General features: G+C 40.4%; 1 long non-coding RNA gene across 1 annotated transcript in view; it reads left to right on the top strand.

Annotated features, from left to right (window-relative positions):
* LOC307185013 overlaps positions 1-16,645 on the top strand; it is a 479,081-nt gene that overhangs the window by 299,021 nt on the left and 163,415 nt on the right. Inside the window, exon 5 of the long non-coding RNA XR_013827837.1 lies at positions 8,638-8,772. This is a non-coding gene — a long non-coding RNA (uncharacterized lncRNA). The remainder of the gene's footprint in view (positions 1-8,637; positions 8,773-16,645) is intronic.

The raw sequence follows: 16,645 nt of genomic DNA, 5'->3' as shown, positions 1-16,645 counted from the left end.
AGCCGCTCCGCGGCATGTGGGATCTTCCCGGACCGGGGCACGAACCCGTGTCCCCTACATCGGCAGGCGGACTCTCAACCACTGCGCCACCAGGGTAGCCCGAGTATTTCTTTTTTGACCACATATAAATAACACTTTATTTGGAGATTAACCTCTCATCAGAAGAAATCAACCATGAGAGGCCTCATGGCAAAGGCCTTCTGACTCATCTTCCTGATACCCTCCCATGGCCCACTGTCCATACAACATCCAGAATGATCTGGATTACTCGAATCCAGATTATAATTATCTGGATTATTTGGGCCACTTAAAGTTTAAGTCAGATCATATCCTTCCCCTGCTCAGAATCCTCCCATAGTTTCTCATCACATTTATTTTTAAATTTTTATTTATTTATATTTTAATTTTTTAAAAAAGTTATTTGTTTTATTTATTTTTGGCTGCCTTGGGTCTTCATTGCTGTGTGTGGGCTTTCTCTAGTTGCAGTGCACGGTCTTCTCATTGTTGTGGCTTCTCTTGTTGTGGAGCATGGGCTCTAGTAGTTGTGGCATGCGGGCTCAGCCCCTGTGGCTCATAGGCTCAGCAGCTGTGGCTTGTATGCTCTAGAGCACAGGCTCAGTAGTTGCAGCATGCAGGCTCAGTAGTTGTGGCTCGCGGGCTCTAGAGTGCAGTCTTAGTAGTTGTGGCGCAAGGGCTTAGCTGCTCCACAGCACGTGGGATCTTCCCAGACCAGGGCTCGAACCTGTGTCCCCTGCGTTGGCAGGCAGATTTTTTTTTTTTTAACATCTTTATTGGAGTATAATTGCTTTACAATGGTATGTTAGTTTCTGATTTATAACAAAGTGCTTCAGCTATACATATACATATATCTCCATATCTCTTCCCTCTTGTGTCTCCCTCCCTCCCACCCTCCCTATCCCACCCCTCTAGGTGGTCACAAAGCACCGAGCTGATCTCCCTGTGCTATGTGGCGGCTTCCCACTAGCTATTGTTTTTACATTTGGTAGTGTATATATGTCCATGCCACTCCCTCACTTTGTCCCAGCTTACCTTTCCCCCTCCCCATTGTCATCAAGTCCATTCTCTAGTAGGTCTGCGTCTTTATTCCCAACCTGTTCCTTGGTTCTTCATGACCATATATATATATTTTTTTTTAGATTCCGTATATATGTGTTAGCATATGGTATTTGTCTTTCTCTTTCTGACTTACTTCACTCTGTATGACAGACTCTAGGTCCATCCACATCACTACAAATAGCTGAATTTCGTTTCTCTTTATGGCTGAGTAATATTCCATTGTATATATGTGCCACATCTTCTTTATCCATTCATCTGTCGATGGACACTTAGGTTGCTTCCATGTCCTGGCTACTGTAAATGGAGCTGCAATGAACATTGTGGTACATGACTCTTTTTGAATTATGGTTTTCTCAGGGTATATGCCTAGTAGTGGGCTTGCTGGGTCCTATCGTAGTTCTATTTTTAGTTTTTTAAGGAACCTCCATACTGTTCTCCATAGTGGCTGTATCAATTTACATTCCCACCAACAGTGCAAGAGGGTTCCCTTTTCTCCACACCCTCTCCACCATTTATTGTTTGCAGATGTTTTTTTTTTTTTGCGGTACGCGGGCCTCTCACTGCTGTGGCCTCTCCCGATGCGGAGCACAGGCTCCAGACGTGCAGGCTCAGCAGCCATGGCTCATGGGCCTAGCCACTCCACGGCATGTGGGATCTTCCCAGACCGGGGCACAAACCCGTGTCCCCTGCATGGGCAGGCAGACTCTCAACCACTGTGCCACCAGGGAAGCCCCTGTTTGTAGATTTTCTGATGATGGCCATTCTGACTGGTGTGACATGATATCTCATTGTAGTTTTGATTTGCATTTCTCTAATAATTAATGATGTTGAGCATTCTTTCATGTGCTTGTTGGCAATCTGTATATCTTCTTTGGAGAAATGTCTATTTAGGTCTTCTGCCCATTCTTGGATTGGGTTGTTTGTTGTTTTTGATACTGAGCTTCATGAGCTGCTTGTAAAATTTGGAGATTAACCCTTGGTCATTTGCTTCATTTGCAAATATTTTCTCCCATTCTGAGGGTTGTCTTTTCATCTTATTTGTGTTTTCCTTTGCTGTGCAAAAGCTTTTAAGTTTCATTAGGTCCGATTAGTTTATTTTTGGTTTTATTTCCATTTCTTTAGGAAGTGGGTCAAAAAGGATCTTGCTGTGATTTATGTTATACAGTGTTCTGCCTATGTTTTCCTCTAAGAGTTTTATAGTGTCTGGCCTTACATTTAGGTCTTTAATCCATTTTGAGTTAATTTTTGTGTATGGTGTTAGGGAGTGTTCTAATTTCATTCTTTTACATGTAGCTGTACAGTTTCCCCAGCACCACATATTGAAGAGGCTGTCTTTTCTTCATTGTATATCCTTGCCTCCTTTATCAAAAATAAGGTGACCATATGTGTTTGGGTTTATCTCTGGGCTTTCTATCCTGTTCCATTGATCTATATTTCTGTTTTTGTGCCAGTAACATACTGTCTTGATTACTGTAGCTTTGTAGTCTTGTCCGAATACAGGGAGCCTGATTCCTCCAGCTCCGTTTTTCTTTCTCAAGACTGCTTTGGCTATTCGGGGTGTTTTGTGTTTGCATACAAATTGTGAAATTTTTTGTTCTAGTTCTGTGAAAAATGCCATTGGTAGTTTGATAGGGATTGCATTGAATCTGTAGATTGCTTTGGGTAGTATAGTCTTTTTTCACAATGTTGATTCTTCCAATTCAAGAACATGGTATATCTCTCCATCTACGTGTATCATTTTTAATTTCTTTCATCAGTGTCTTATAGTTTTCTGAATACAGGTATTTTGTTTCCTTAGGTAGGTTTATTCCTAGGTATTTTATTCTTTATATTGCAGTGGTAAATGGGAGTGTTTCCTTAATTAAACTCTCTTTCTTTTGATTTCCATTTGCATGTAATATCTTTTTCCATCCCCTCACTTTCAGTCTGTATGTGTCCCTAGGTGTGAAGTGGGTTCCTTGTAGACAGCATACATAAGGGTCTTGTTTTTATATCCATTCAGCCAGTCTATGTCTTTTGGTTGGAGCATTTAATCCATTAACTATTAAGGTAATTATCGATATGTATGTTCCTATTACCATTTTCTTAATTGTTTTGGGTTTGTTATTGTAGGTCTTTTCCTTCTCTTGTGTTTCCTGCCTAGAGAAGTTTCTTTAGCATTTGTTGTAAAGCTGGTTTGGGGGGTGCTGAATTCTCTCAGCTTTTGCTTGCCTGTAAAGGTTTTATTTACTCCATCGAATCTGAATGAGATCCTTGCTGGGTAGAGTAATCTTGGTTGTAGGTTTTTCCCTTTCATCACTTTAAATATGTCCTGCCACTCCCTTCTGGCTTGCAGAGTTTCTGCTGAAAAATCAGCTGTTAACCTTATGGGGATTCCCTTGTATGTTGTCATTCTTCCCTTGCTGCTTTTAATATATTTTCTTTGTATTAAATTTTTGACAGTTTGATTAATATGTGTCTTGGCATGTTTCTCCTTGGATTTATCCTGTATGGGACTCTCTGCACTTCCTGGACTTGATTAAGTATTTCCTTTCCCGTATTAGGGAAGTTTTCAACTATAATCTCTTCAAATATTTTCTCAGTCCCTTTCTTTTTCTCTTCTTCTTCTGGGACCCCTATAATTTGAATGTTGGTGCATTTAATGTTGTCCCAGAGGTCTCTGAGACTGCCCTCAATTCTTTTCATTCTTTTTTCTTTATTCTGCTCTGCAATAGTTATTTGCACTATTTTATCTTCCAGGTCCTTTATCCGTTCTTCTGCCTCGGTTATTCTGGTATTGATCCCTTCTAGAGAATTTTTAATTTCATTTATTGTGTTGTTCATCATTGTTTGTTTGCTCTTTAGTTCTTCTAGGTTCTTGTTAAACGTTTCTTGTATTTTCTCCATTCTATTTCCAAGATTTTGGATCATCTTTACTATTATTACTCTGAATTCTTTTTCAGGTAGGCTGCCTATTTCCTCTTCATTTGTTTGGTCTGGTGGGTTTTTACTTTGCTCCTTCATCTGCTGTGTGTTTCTCTGTCTTCTCATTTTGCTTAACTTACTGTGTTTGGGGCCTCCTTTTTGCAGGCTGCAGGTTTGTAGTTCCCTTTGTTTTTTGGTGTCTGCCCCCAGTGGCTAAAGTTGGTTTAGTGGGTTGTGTAGGCTTCCTGGTAGAGGGGACTAGTGCCTGTGTTCTGGTGGATGAGGCTGGAATTTGTCTTTCTGGTGGGCAGGTCCACATCTGGTGGTGTGTTTTGGGGTGTCTGTGACCTTATGATTTTGGGCAGCCTCTCTGCTAATGGGTGGGGTTGTGTTCCTGTCTTGCTAGTTGTTTGGCATAGGATGTCCAGCACTGTAGCTTGCTGGTCTTTGAGTGGAGCTGGGTCTTAGCATTGAGATGGAGATCTCTGGGAGATTTTTGCCATTTGATATTATGTGGAGCTGGGAAATCTCTGGTGGACCAAGGTCCTGAACTTAGCTCTCCCACCTCAGAGGCACAGGTCTGATGCCCAGCCAGAGCACCAAGACCCTGTCATCCACATGACTCAGAATAAAAGGGAGAAAAAAAGAAAGAAAGAAAAAAATAAAATAGCATAAAGTTATTAAATTAAAAAAATGAAAATAATTATTAAAAAATTTAAAAAATATTAAAAAGTAATAAAGAAAAAGAGAGAAGAGAGCAACCAAACCAAAAAATCAAATCCACTAATGATAACAAGCGCTAAAGCTATAAGAAAAAAAAAAAAAGACAGATCCCTAGGACAAATGGTAAAAGCAAAGCTATACAGACAACATCACACACAGAAACATACACACTCAGAAAAAGAGAAAAAGGAAACAAATATATATATTGTTGCTCCCAAAGTGCACCACCTTAATTTGGGATGACTCGTTGTCTATTCAGGTATTCCACAGATGCAGGGTACATCAAGTTGATTGTGGAGATTTAATCCGCTGCCCCTGAGGCTGCTGGGAGAGATTTCCCTTTCTCTTCTTTGTTCGCACAGCTTCCGGGGTTCAGCTTTGGATTTGGACCCGCCTCTGCGTGTAGCTTGCCCGAGAGCGTCTGTTCCCGCTCAGACAGGACGCGGTTAAAGGAGCAGCCGATTCAGGGGCTCTGGCTCACTCAGGCCAGGGGGAGGGAGGGGCACGGATGCGGGGCGAGCCTGCGGCGGCAGAGGCCGGCGTGACGTTGCAGCACCCTGAGGCGCGCCATGTGTTCTCCTGGGGAAGTTGTCCCTGGATCACGGGACCCTGGCAGTGGCGGGCTGTGCAGGCTCCCGGGAGGTGAGGTGTGGAGAGTGACCTGTGTTCGCAAACAGGCTTCTTGGTGGCGGCAGCAGCAGCCTTAGCGTCTCATGCCCGTCTCTGGGGTCCGCGCTCTTAGCCGCGGCTCGCGCCCGTCTCTGGAGCTCCTTTAAGCGGCGCTCTTAATCCCCTCTCCTCGCGCGCCAGGAAACAAAGAGGCAAGAAAAAGTCTCTTGTCTCTTCGGCAGCTCCAGACCTTTTCACGGGCTCCCAGCTAGCTGTGGCGGACTAGCCCCTTCAGGCTGTGTTCACGCCGCCAACCTCCGTCCTCTCCTGGCGCTCCGACCGAAGCCCGAGCCTCAGCTCCCAGCCCCGTCCGCCCCGGCGGGTGAGCAGACAAGCCTCTTGGGCTGGTGAGTGCTGGTCGGCACCGATCCTCTGTGCGGGAATCTCCCCGCTTTGCCCTCCGCACCCCTGTTGCTGTGCTCTCCTCCGTGACTCCGAAGCTTCTCCCCTCTGCCACCAGCAGACTCCGCCGCAAAGGGGCTTCTAGTGTGTGGAAACCGTTCCTCCTCCACAGCTCCCTCCCACTGATGCAGGTCACGTCCTTATTCTTTTGTCTCTGTTTTTTCCTTTTTCTTGTGTCTTACCTGGGTACGTGGGGAGTTTCTTGCCTTTTGGGAGGTCTGAGGTCTTCTGCCAGCATTCAGTAGGTGTTCTGTAGGAGTTGTTCCACATGTAGATGTATTTCTGATGTATTTGTGGGGAGGAAGGTGATCTCCATGTCTTACCCTTCTGCCATCTTGAAGCTCCTCCACACATGAGTATTATTATCTCTCTTTTTCAGATCTGGAAAAAGCTCAGAGAGGTTAAGTAACTTACCTAATGCTACACAGAATGCCATTGGAGAGTTGAAATTCTAACCTGTCTATTTGGTTTCAAGATCCATACTCTTAGCAAGGCCTTGCTGCCTCCTAGGTAAACAGGCTGAGAAGGGCCATCACTTTAGCCAACAGTTTTCAGTTAAATCCCTTTGTCTATTCAGATTTCTACAGGTTCTAAATTCCTATAGGAAAGTACCTCTTAATGATGGTCTTTAAATATGTCAAGGAAAATTGGTTAAAAACCTGATTAATTCAGCAAATCTTACCAGGTCAAATCCATCATTTGTCTGATTTGACTGATTAGTTAATTTAAAACCACTGAGTTACTAGTCCACTGGGGCAACTATTCTATGGTTACCCTTAAGGGTACTCATTAAATACTGAATGAATAATTAAATATTTCAAATGACTTTTTCTCTGATAGTGTGTAAGCTTCCCACAGCATTTAGCTGATTTTTCCCCCTCCCTAGATATGTAATATTTGGTTCACGGTTTATATTATTTCTGTTCACTTCTTAAATTGATCTAGGTGAATAACATAATTTCACATTTTCTGAGAACTTATGAAATGCTTGGCATTATAACTAATCAGTAAAGATGACTAAATTCCTGGAGGTCTAGTAGCTGAGAACTTAGCATTTGTGGGTCAACTCCTCCCTCCAATCCCCACTCACTTAAGCAAAATCCTTGCATACTCAAAGAAATTATTTTTATTCTAACAACTCACATTTGATTGTGTATTTTTCTCTAACCTCAGGAAGCGTTTTCATCAACCCCGGAAGCAGGCTTTCTTCCTCACTGCCATTTGGGTCCCCAAGTCGTATCTAGGGATATTCTTAGCAACAGTAGATTCTATTTCTCTGCCTCCAGCTCCACTTTGCTGTTGTGGGATCTCTGGCCTCCTTAAAGGCATCTCCCTTCTATCTTCATAAATCTTGAGGGGTGACTCACACGTGTTCAGACAAATCTTTGAGCCTTGAGAGGGCGCTACTGCGGGTTGCTGGGTGAAGGTCCCTGTCCGCTCCCGTGGGGACCACTGGGTTCTCGTGCTGCTTTAGGCTGGCCTCCCCCAGGGGCCCACACAGACGCTGTGTTCCCCTGGAGTCCTCTCTCCTTTAGTTTTGTATGTTTTTTAAAAGTCTGTATAGTTATTTTGTTTTATGTTTTTCAGTGTGTAACACACTACTTTGCACTTTGATATTTTTCAATCATTTGAGCAAAACAAACTTTTTCAGACCTTGCTCACTGTTACTCTTTTCCTTCAATCTCAGACACAAGTCTTCTGAGAAGCTTGGAACAAATCTAAGTGACAGAACTACATGCTGTCAGGACCAGTCTATACGTACAATGTCAGAGTTCTTGTGGTTTTTTCAGGCCTGCCTGCCTCATCCTCTTTCCCTTAGAGTAGCTTCTTTGGCAAAAGGCACTTCAACACAAATGCAAATAAGCCCTGTAAGTATGTAAATCATGTCCAGATATAGCTGAATATCAGAAATGAACACAACACATCTAACTATTCTATGTGCTCTTTCTTCGAAGCTCAAAACTGAATTTTCTTCTTAATGTCTGGCGAAAGTGAAGGTTAGGCAATGAGGATATCATATTCATGTGGCAACTGCTGTAGAATAATTCTTTAATGGTTGCTGCTTGACTAGGTAAACAGTTTCTCTCAACCATTCCTTGCATCCTCTTTGAACCGAAGGGGTATGTTTACACTAAGTTTACTGAAGAGCCACTGGAATGTCTTCCATGTACTGTAGATTATCGCTAATGAAGCAAGAGACCATTATGCGGTGGTCAGAGGGCTTGCAGATGTAGGTAAAATTCCAGCAGTGAACAAAGCTAACTTAGCGATCCCTTAATGCTGCGGTCCCCAGCATTTTTGGTACCAGGGACGGGCTTCGTGGAAGACAGTTTTTCCATGGAAGAGGGTGGGGGAATGGCTCAGGCGGTAATGCAAGCCATGGGGAGCAGCAGATGAAGCTTCGCTCGCTGGCCCGCCACTCACCTCTTGCTGTGCGGCCTGGTTCCTAGCAGGCCGTGGAATGGTACCACGGCCTGGGGGTTGGGGACCCCTGCCTTAGTGGAAAATTGAGGGGTCCGTAGCTATACCAGCCAGATCAGCACATACACAAATCAGTATGCATTTTCATTTCATACGTGTAAGTTTAGGTCGTGGCTACCATACCTTTTTTTTTTTTCATCCACTAGAAATGTACATTTGAATGTTTAATGAGAAACAGATGGTGCCTGATTTCTCTAACTTACATTTAACAAAAACTGTTTTGGAAATGTTGCTCGTGTATACTTTTACTGCTTTAAACACAGCACCATTTTAACCTGTTTTGATGAATAATTGAAGAATTACTGTCCTACTCTAAGACAGCATTTCAGAGCATGTGTTAATCATATACTTGATTAAACATTTCCTTGCCTTTCTCTTCAGAATGCCAATTGGCTTTTGAGTGGATAATTGTTGCAGTGAGAGCAGTGACGTTGAAAACAACTATTGCCTGTTTGAATTACTTAAAGCACCACCATGAAAAGAAATACCTGTGATTTGCTTTCTCGGAGCAAAAGTGTAAGTACTTTTTGTTTTCATTTATTTTCTAAAACTGTGTACCCACAACTTTTTACTGTTTTCTTTTGGATTTTAATACTGTGCTTTCATGATGAGACTTGTGAGAAACCCTTGGTTAACTTTCAGTTCTCTGACTGTAGCAGCTTATTAACAAATGAAGACTTGTTTGTCTCTGTGGCCTGGTTGACATTTGATGGGAATTCTCTTTCAGCCAGTTTATATGCCTTACCATTCATTTGTATGTGCCTACTGGTATGATATTGGAAACCCTGATTTTTGGATGAATGCAGAAAATATAAAAAGTTGAAACTGAGGAAATTTATGTCTTGAATATCAAACTTTCTGGGCAAGTTCAAAAGGATAAATTGAACTTACATCTAGGTACTTCAATCAATCACATTCTGCAAGTTCATGTACATGATGAATAATGTGAATACTTAATCGGTGGGTCATCACTTCCATGAGCTTTCTACCATGGCATGTGTCTTTAATCCTCTAATCTCCTCCTTTAAATTGTTTTTTGGTTTTTTTTTTAGTGAAAGTCCTCAAGGCCCTGATGGAGATTAAGTCTTATTTCCACTCAGTGTTCTTAAGGTGCCAAAGTGGTGATAATTTCTAGATTTCTATTAGCTTATGAAAGAGAGCATAAGCAAATAGAGCAACTCAAAGAAAGCTACACAAGGCAGGGATGAAAGTAGACTGTTAATTTCCATCAGGCAAGCTCTAAGAACATGTCCCTTTGTTCATTTACCCAAGGGGAAAAAAGGCATCTAAACAGATGTAGTTATGACGTAGGAACATTCATTTGAAGGCATGAGAGAAACCACAAATGCAAACACATTTCTCTAGTACGGGAAGGCTTTGTGTTACAACCAGTGATTCTATGGTGATGGCCCAAGGCCATTTTTAATTCTTTCTATAGAATTAATTACCATCAAGCTTTTAAGGGTGAGCAATGCAGGAGTAATGGGGAGGGAAGTATAGTACCCAGTAGGGTTTTTAAAAAAATGAGGATGTACCCAGAAGTATGCCAGTTCTTGGACTGAGTACTGACTCTGTTTAATAACCAACCAAGGAAATTCAACAAATTCTGAGAGAATGTCCAAATTCATTTTTTTTACTTGTTGGTGTTTAGTTGTATGGATTATTGTGTAAAATCAAGGGCCATGGCATGGAGCCTGGAATTCCTTCTATTATCATAGAGCTGCTCATTGTAATGCGAGGTGACCTGCATACAAATTACCAAACTGCGAACACATCTTTCTGTTACTGAACGTTTCTTATTATAAGTTAAATTTGAAAGCAAACCATACATATAATACTTCCTTCTTTTATTAAATTTCAGAAACATGTGATGTGAAAAATATGTATAAAGGTGAAAGGGAGAATATTTTGAATAATTAAAAATATATTATAAAACATTTCCCTGTTCTTGGAGGAAAATATTCTAAAGGCAAATGATTAAGTGAGCTGTGACTTTAAGGACCTCCGAGTACTTCATGATGCTAGATTTCCTATTTATATTTGCTTTATGCAAAAATTTTCATCTTGGTGGAAAGGCTCATGCTTCCCAGATTAAGAGAATCTGAGTTACATACACTTGTCCAAATGTAAACAGTAGAGCTCTCATTTCACTGCTTCTTAGCTTCTTGAAAATCCACTAGCATAAAGAAAGTGCTTCCACTTAATTAAATGACTCTAAGCAGATTACTGTTTATCCGAGAAAAGAGCCAGACTTTTTGCCTAGTGAGAATTTGTCACTTTAGAGGTTTTTTTTTTTTTTGCGGTACGCGGGCCTCTCACTGTTGTGGCCTCTCCCGTTGCGGAGCACAGGCTCCGGACGCGCAGGCTCAGCGGCTATGGCTCACGGGCCCAGCCGCCCTGCGGCATGTGGGATCTTCCCGGACTGGGGCATGAACCCGTGTCCCCTGCATCGGCAGGCAGACTCTCAACCACTGCGCCACCAGGGAAGCCCAGAGTTTTAAAATTTTATTTTGCACTGGTTTAAGAATGTCACCCCTGCCCCTTAAGTCTTTGCCATAACAGAGACCAAAATTGTGCACTTAGAAGTAGATGTTTCCTGTTTTTGATGAGGAAGGTTGAAAGAATTAATTTGATTTAGAATCTGAGAATGTTTTTCTTTGGCATTATGACATTTAAAAATCCAAACAGAATGTTCTAAGTGTTAAAATGGGCTCTGCTCCTCCCTGTGTGTCTCTATGTATCTTGCTTCTGTCATTGTGAAAACTTAAGGAACATGAAAGAGGAGGGAAAAAAAAGACCGTCTTTAGACAGTCACCTTATTTGTTCTTGAACATTTAAAGCAGTGTTCATATTTTTCTCCTCTCATTCAAGACCTGGTGCAGTGTCCCTTTTAATGACAAATACTCTGAATTCTTCCTTTATTTGGAAGGGATCCATGAAAAATGTTAACTATAAGAATATAAACAAACCACTTTTTACTTAAAGCAACATTTTGCTGGTTTTGGAGGATAATTGTGGTTGCAGTGGGTACAAAAGGGAGGAACTGGGCATATGGATAGTACCAAAGTGAGGCATGGCCCCATTGGCTACCGCAAGCAGAAGGTTCTCCCGTAAGTTCTGTGGTATGAAGGCCTTACCTCTTTTTAAAGTTTTCAAGCCACCTCTTATTGGACTGGCATTTTATTTTTGCAGGTATAATTAAAGTTCTAACATGACAGCTGTTGCGTTTCATACCTCTTGGGGTGCTTAAGACTATATTTTTTTCCAGGTGTTGGTTCTCTGTCCAAAAGGGCAGAGCTCAAACAGATTTCTCTCTGTGTTAACCTCAGGAAGTGTCTTTGCCATCTATGTAATCTGGGGGCAATTCTTGCTGTTCTGACTTTTGCTTCAATGGGACTGAACAAGTGACATTTGCACAACAATTACAAAATATAAAATTTTAGTGTAAAACCGTTTTATCTCAAAATAATGATTGGTAAAATGAGGTTTGGTGAGTTATTACTCTCCTATAAGTTTCATAGCTGGAAAATCCCATGTACAAGGGATGCTTTATTTTTATTTACTATTCTGAATCATAACAGATCAACTGATTTCTCTATTTAAAACTTGCCTTCTTCTGCCTCAGATATGTTTTCATGAAGCCATTTAATCTAGAGCAGCATTTAGTTGTAAACATCTAGAATTTTTTTTCCCCTGCTACCTGCATAGCATAGCAATTTAGGACAGAGACAGAATAGTTAGCATAGAATATCCTTTCTGAGGCTGTTAGAAAGTTTTATGAAAGCACTTGTAGCAACAACTCTGTTTTTAATTAAACAGTTTAATTTGCTACAGTGGTCACGACTCTACCCCAGCCCTTTAGTGACCTGAGTTAACTCTATTGACTCTTTTCAATCCATTGGTTCCAAAGGGAAAGGAGCCATTTACAGTGACCCTATCATCACATCTGTGACTCAAGCTTTCCTTGGCATTTCTCCAGTGAAATATTAACATAGTATGACTCTTCCAAGGTTAAAAATTTAACTCTTGAAGCTTGTACTTCTGTTGAAAATAATTTTTAAAATAATAGATTTACTAGTCTTTGTATTCAGAATAATAATCATGATCTCCCAACATTAGGTTCTGGCATTTTTCAATATGGATATACTTTCACTGATCTAGCTTTTTATTGTCTACCTGGTATAAGGGAGCTGATGTGATAAAGTACAGCAATCTCCAATGTGGCTTTAAAAAGAAAATATTAGGAATTCTATTTATATTTACCTTTTACTGTCATCTGTTTTCAAAATCAGTATCGTTTAGAGATCACTGGTGCAGTGAAAATAGAATAGTTGTTGAGTTCAGAGATGTGGAGTCAATCCCCAGATCGACTGGTGTTTAAAGATCTGACTGTTAGTAAATTACTTAATTTTTTTTGAACCTTAGTGTCTTTATCTGTAAGATAGAAAAAATATCATAATGAAGGTGAAAACACCTACCACATAATAAGTTGCTTGATAAATTCTCTCTATTTTGAGGTTTGCAGTGCTTTTTTGTAGCTACAGAGCAGAGTGATAGTATCTGGCCCAGAAATGGATCAAATGGAAATGCCTGGAAATGAAGCAAGTTCTGCTCACTAAAGGGGTTCAAGTCTAGCTTCCAAGACCATTTAGTCAATATCTATATCATGTTAAAGATTCAGGCATAAGATGGGTGGTTAAACTAGGTGAGAGTTCTGTTTTCTATCAGTTATGAGTTTCTTTGATTCTAGGTCGTGTTGTACCGTTCATAAAACTGAATTGATAATCAGTTCCCAGGTAAATATAAAATCAAAGCATTGGGGCAAAAAGAGTATATTATCAGCTCAGGCTGCCGTAACAAAATACTGCAGACTAGGTGGCTTAAATAAGAGAATTTTATTTTCTCACAATTCTGGAGGCTAAAGTCCAAGATCAAAGTGCTGGCTGATTTGGTTGCTGGTAAGAGCTCTCTTACTGGCCTTCTCACTGTGTCCTCATGTGGTAGATGAGAGAGAGCAAGCTCTCTGGTGTCTCTTCTTAAAAGGGCACTAATCCCATCATAAGGACCCCACCTCATGAGCTCATCTAACCCTGATTACCTCACAAAGGCCCCACCTCCAATATAATTACATTGGGGGTTAGGATTTCAACATGTGAATTTTGGAGGACACAAGTATTCAGTCCATAACAGTGAATCTGATAATTTTAAGGGACGATATTAGTAAGTGACTGCGATATTGGTGGCTGATATTCTGGAGTCCACATATTCTCCCAACTGGATAACACTGAAAACTATCCAGTTAACACGTTTCTCTTCATTTCCTATTTTCTAGATTTTATGTTAGGGAAACTCAGTGATGATTTTTGAGGTTCCAATCAGCTCTTCATAGACCTTAGGAGCTAATTTTAATTTTACTTAAAATATTTTTCCTCCCTTTACTATTCCTATTTGCTTATTTTATACTGTTTGTTCTTAACATCCAATCCAGTAACATAAGTCTCCAAAGTACTTTCTCCTGTCAGTGGGTTTACCAGTTGAGCTAACTTTTTAGAGGTTTGTAAATTTCAGACCTGATTATCTCTGAGCCACCCCAGCTCTCTCTATCAATGCCACTGCTTTTATGCTAACCAGGAATGAGAAGTAAAGGTACAGACAAGGGGAGAGGCACATAAAATTGTCTATACTGATAGTGTATTTTTAAATCAGGGGTTATTTAAAAAAATTTTTTAAGTACTTTTCCTTATAATATCTCTGTTGGTATTCTCTCAACTCATGAATTTTTATAGACCTTCCCATCTAGAGAATGAACTGGATAAATTTTCATTTTTCTTCATTAATCAACTCTCTTATGTATTGGATTCTAATGTATCTTGTAGTATTTTACATTAAATTCTCAGTTTCTTAGTACCTTGTACCATTTTCTTCCTACCAGTTTGGAGAGATTTACGGTATCTTCTGCTCAATAGGATTTGTTGGTTTCTTGACGAAATTGCCCTCTATTTGACTTAGGATTCTTTCGGATGCTCTACACTTGGATAAAATTGTCATTCACTAGATGTCTGTTAATTGATGTTCCCTGTTCTTTTTTGATAGAATTGTTGTTTAGTATTTATTCAAAACTGGAAGCAAATCCTGGGCTGTTTGGAGGGCACAGAGTATCTGGGAAGTATTTAGCATTCTGAATTTAAAGCCCATCTAAATGGGCTTCCAGTTTTGAGACCAGGAGCCAGGAGCCCACCTGGTGAAGTATCCCCAGCAGGCTTCCTGGAATCTCCTCTTTTCACAAAAGACTTTAGATGTCCAAAATTTGTAAACCAAATGAATCTTTTTCTTAAAAAATAATGTTTTCCAGTTGTACTTTTACATTGCTGAGTTTTGAGAAGCAACTGCTCTTTCAATGGCCCAGGCTGAGAAATTTATGCCATTTCATTCTATTGGTGCCTACTTGGAGAGGGGAGACTGAAAAGAAATTTAGAAAAAATGATACATTTTGTTAGGGCACTTCAGAGGTATCTGCATGTGATTGTCCCTCACAATTACTCTGTAAGACTGATTATTCTGGGGGCTTTATGGTTCAAGTAAAAATAATGGATCCCTTTCCAGACTGGCCTCCTTTCTCTGCTATATCCATCACCACCTAAGGATGAGATTGAAAGAATTGGAGCAGCTTAGAATCCTGATGAAGTTAAGTATATAGAAACTGGATTTTTCACTGCTGGTCTCTCTTTAAGTCCAAAGAAGGTCGGAGGAGATACTATTGGTAAAGACGCTTTGAAACTTGCAAAGTACAAAGCAAAACTAAAATAATACTCTTGCTTGTGTCTTTGTTAGCAGTAAACTGAAATGAGAACTTGTAGTTTCAGAGGTTTTATTCCTTTGGTCATTTACTCCTGCCTTCATGCTTGTGCTCTTTCTTTACAAAATTCAAAAAATATTTATTTAATGGCTACTGTGTGTTAGGAACTGTGCTTGCTAGGTTCTGGGTATCCAATGGGGAGTAAGATACATATGGTCTCTACTCTTATAGAGCATATTTGACAACTCAATTTCTAACTTTTATAATATTCTATTTATTATTTCATCCCCCCACCCCACCCTGACTGCCCAAGCCTGTCCCACCTTAATCTTTAATTCTTCCTAGGGATGCTGAAGTCGTATCCCTCTTACACCTCTGTGTACTTGTTCTTTGCATCCTGGGTATCCCCTTTGTCAGGATATTTTAAACTGTGAATAATGTGCCATGCTTGTCAATTACGCTCATTGTTTCAGAAACATAGATTATTTTCAAGTGGTTAAAAAGAATTTTTCTCAGATAATCAACAATAGTGCAAGAAGAGCCGAGTATAAATGAATGTGAGTATGGAGGAAAGGTCTGAAAGAGTAGGGGCTGACCAGCCACCATTTGCTCTGAAATCAATCACATGACAATTTTAGCGGCCATAGTCAATCATTACATTGTTGCCTTTGAAAACCACCTCCACTTTTTTTCCCCCTGATATTGTGATGTGTTTGCTATTTCATTTTTGGACACTTTCGAGTTGGAGTTGAATTCTGAATGATTATATCCAAGAAATAATTGCCTATATTGTACTTCACCATGTAAACATCAAAGATACATAAAAATGGAGAGAAGTTTTGTTGAGTTGATGATAAATATTAAGGAATAACGCGTACAGATAATATTGCTCTGTAACAAAGTGAAATTAAGAAGAAAAGCATAATAATTTGGTGAAGCTTTCTATTAATAGTATATTGCTCCAGAAAAAAATGTTTACTTATAAAGGCCACTTAATTTTAATTAAAGCCAGTTTTCTTTTCCTTAAGTTAGAGTTAGATATCATTTTTTATTATTAAAATGGCCACCTATAAGCAAGTATTTTGAAGGTTAAAAATGATGTCAGTTAAACTTATCAATGTGTTTACACAGTTTCCCAAGGTAAGTGCTTTCAAAGTCAGCCCAGGGATGGTCCTTAAGGTCCTGAGTTATAGTCCAGGTTTTGCCACTTTGTATCTATGTCCTGGTAGGGGAAGGAGGATGAGAAAACCATAAATCATTAGATTATTATCAAGTGCTCTCAATATCTACTATGATTGTTTCAAGGGTAAAATGAGAAAACAGTATTGAAAGCACGTTGCAAAATAAAAATAAAAAGCCAAACCAACCAAGCAAAAACACCCCCAAAGGGCTTCCCTGGTGGTGCAGTGGTTGAGAGTCCGCCTGCCGATGCAGGGGACGTGGGTTTGTGCCCCGGCACGGGAAGATCCCACATGCTGCGGAGCGGCTGAGCCCGTGAGCCATGGCCGCTGAGCCTGCGCGTCTGGAGCCTGTGCTCCGCAACGGGAGAGGCCACAACAGTGAGAGGCCCGCGTACCGCAAAAAAAACAAAAA

This window comes from Stenella coeruleoalba, assembly GCF_951394435.1.
Source record: "Stenella coeruleoalba genome assembly, chromosome: 3".
NCBI lineage: Eukaryota > Metazoa > Chordata > Mammalia > Artiodactyla > Delphinidae > Stenella > Stenella coeruleoalba.
This window is presented reverse-complemented; position numbering and strand designations above follow the sequence as displayed.